Here is a 3,527-nt window from a genome sequence, read left to right on the forward strand (position 1 = left end):
TCAAGCTGACTAACTTGTATTTTCCCACACAGGTTATATACTCATAGGAGCAGGAAGGGGGATGGAGGGGGGTCGCTTTGTCTCTGGGTAATGCACCTGTTCCCAGGAACAGGATATTGACTGGGCAAACAGTTCAGCAGGAAGATCAGAACAGAATAAGTTATTAGGCACCTATCCACAAGATTTAAAGCTATTTGGTATCCACTGACTTCAGGATCTATGTCTATTTGTACTCAGCTGGGCTAGTACTTTCCCACAGAAGCTAACACTTTGTAAGTAAGCACTTATGGCTGACAAGGCGGTTAACATTCAAACAGGGCCACTCCCAACAGAAGGCCATTCCATGCACGCTGTCTGTTTGGTAGTTCAGTTTCTGTGGGTTTCTATGGGCCTAGGTTAGTTGATTCTGTAGGCTTTCTTATAGAGTCCTGTGGAGAGTTTTTTGGTGTGCAACTTGGCAGGAATCTGACATTTGACCATGATAAGGAAGTAAATTTAGGCAAGAATCGAACTTCAGGCTATAATAGGAAAGTAGGTTCAGGCAGTAATTTTAATATTAGGGAGGAACAAAAGAAGTCGGCTTCAGGCAAGATTTTGGGCTTGGACAAGGAAGTGGGCTCAGGTATTTTGGTCATTATGACAATCCCTTGGAAACAACTGTCACAGGAGTAATCACAGGACGTTGCTTACTGCCTTCCTAGTTCCCTATTGTACTGCTCACCCTTAATACTTGCATGTAATTAAAATGGTATAAAAAGTGGATTGGGAAAATTAAATTTGCTTTCAGTCTCAGAATTAACTGGGGTCATGCTACAAAGTTGTCTGTCTTTTTTCTTTGTAATCCTCATTCCCATGCTGGAGAACCTGTTGACTGACTAAGCGGGCTAATGTGGTGAGTGGGCACTAGATGGTGCCTAATGTGGGAGCTCTAGTAAGCAGTAAGCGGGGTACAGTGAAGGACACTGTGGGAATTGGAAGCACGTGCAAAGGAAAGTAAAGAAGTTTGGGGCCAGTGGTGAATAAACCCTGTAGAAGGACGAGGCAAAGATAAAATGTGTTCTGTGTATGTGCTTAGATCTATGTGAAAATCTAGAGAAGTGAAGGTAATTCTCATAGGTGCTTTTAGTCTTTGGACTCTGACTAGAGATATCTTACATCTGAGACATGAGAGAAAGGGTTTGAGAAAAGCAGTCCTCCCCAAATATCCGGGATGATTTGGTGAAAGAGAAGGAAAATGGACATAAGCTGTTTCGGAGCTCTCCTAGGGACAGGAGGAGGTCGGGAAACATCCTGCCTCCTCTCTGGCTTCTACTGGAGGAATGCTTGATCCTGGGTCTCTTAGGTAGGACATCTGGGTCCCTTTGGGACGTCTAATTCTCTTCCCTCTCTGTCTGTTGTCTGTCCTTGGTGCACTGATCCATCCATATCTGTCAAACTGACTGTTTAATGTTAAGTTTGTGTTTTCATTTTGTAGTTTGATTGTTTGTTGTTCTGTGTTTCATGTGCAAAAGAAAAACGGTTAAAACGTTATCTTCAGCCCTTGATTTAGTTTTAACTCATAAAAAAAAAAAANAGAGAGAGAGAAAAAAATAAATAAATAAATAAAAAGCAGTCTCAGTTGATCTTTGGAGCCTTGCACCTGTAGTTAGGAGTCTAGAACAGCTGAAAAAGCCCTGCCAGGAGTTTTTCTGTAAAAGCTGCTCTTAAAGGGACCAGCAGCTTCTCAAGTTCTATGGTAACCGAACTGATGACTTTATCCTAGAAAAATCTCTGTGCTTGTGATTATTGGATTCAGCAGTTGACAAGGTGCTCCTTTCTTGAAATTACAGCTAGAAAAATTAAGAATTTTGTCTGGTTTAAATAAGTAAATGTATGCAGCCATTTCATTGTGGTTTCTGACTGGTTTTAAAAGTATAAATATGATCTGCACGTCTTGGTTATTGATTATTGGCTTATAAGTTATTGGGTTGGTTAAAAATTTGTAATATTGGTAACAGAAAGTTGGCCTAAGCTGGTAACTCTGGGTTGGAGTAATTCATAACTACAACATGTGGCATGAGCCAACCCAGGAAGACAGGTCTCTAAAGTTACTTCTAAATTGGGTAATATTCTGTGTCATTCCTATCCTAGAAACCAGACTTATAAAAGATAGGACTTAGGGCAGTGTCTCTTTGAGGTATTGGAGGCTGCATCATCTTACATTTGTGTGCAGGAACGGGCAGCCAAACTTTATAGCTTCTGGGTGATTCACTTGGTGTTTTTAGAGAGACTGGATTGTTAGAGGTTGAGTTTTGCTTCCCAAAGTTCTTGTATGCTCTGGACTGCTGTCTCAGAATGACCCAGGCTTGATATCTGCAATTCAAAAGTAGAGAGTCACTTAAAAACTTTGTAATATGAAAGTAATGCTTTTGGTGTTGATTTAAAAGAGAATGAATTGTTTACACTGTTAAAATTGGGTTTTCCTTTCCAAAATTGTGGTCGTGTTTTGTTGTTACAAGAGAAACTTAAATCATAGTTCAACTACCAGTGTTCCATTGGCTGCAATTTGCAGTTCGATCACAGGCTCAGGATTTTTAACTCACCCATGTTTTGTAATTAGGATGATTGCAAGAGTAATAAAAGTTAAAAAACAGCTGTGGCCAGTATGGGTCTGCTGCACCCCTTTTACATAAGCTTTATTGGGTACAGTGATAGAAGCAAAATTTAATCCCCCAAGATTGGAAAGGAGATCTCAGTGAGAATGTATTTGTTATCAAACAGGCTCCTGATGAACTGTTCCAAGGAATACTAAACTGTTCCAAGACTACTAAAAACAGCTTGTAGAATTTTCAGAGACCCTCGAGCAGCTCACTGCGGCCATCCGGCCATACACGGCAAAGACTTATCTGGATACATTCGTATTTGTGCAGAAATTGACCCCTCATACAATGAGGGTCTAGCCATGGCTATTGTCTTGCAGGGGACTACAGTACAAGCAATGCTTTCACAGCACCAAAGTGGTAAGAAATGTTTTACATATGAGGGTATAAATCATTTTAGGAAAGACTGTCCAAAAATTAGAGGCATAGATAGATAGTGGAATCTGTCCTCACTGCAGGAGGGGTAACCATCAGGCCAGGCCTCAGGCAGTAGACTCGGATTAAGAAATATTTACATGTGAGTTAGTGCAAAGCTCAGAGCAGCCTCAGGGAGGTTTGTGTGGCACTGCTTTTGTTTTGCAGACTCTGCCTAGGGAAGTTTTTCCGGTCCCGCCTTGTCTCCTGGCACCTGGGAATTACTCTTAGGCCAAATCACCATTACTACAGATCTATCAAGCTGCTGTTCAAAACAAAGCTTAAGTTTAAGATTTATGAAAGGTTAATGGGGCTATGGGACTTGTGGAGGCATTAAAATTTGGCCTGCCTACTCCATATAGAATTATTATGAATTTGGAGGATTGTTCTTTATTCCTCTGCATCTTGATAATTTTAGTCTGTTTGGTTGTAATTTTAAAGAACCCATGAAGCAGTATCATTGGAAAGTTTTGC

The sequence above is a fragment of the Mus pahari genome, chromosome 10, assembly GCF_900095145.1.
Source record: "Mus pahari chromosome 10, PAHARI_EIJ_v1.1, whole genome shotgun sequence".
In the NCBI taxonomy this organism is placed as follows: domain Eukaryota; kingdom Metazoa; phylum Chordata; class Mammalia; order Rodentia; family Muridae; genus Mus; species Mus pahari.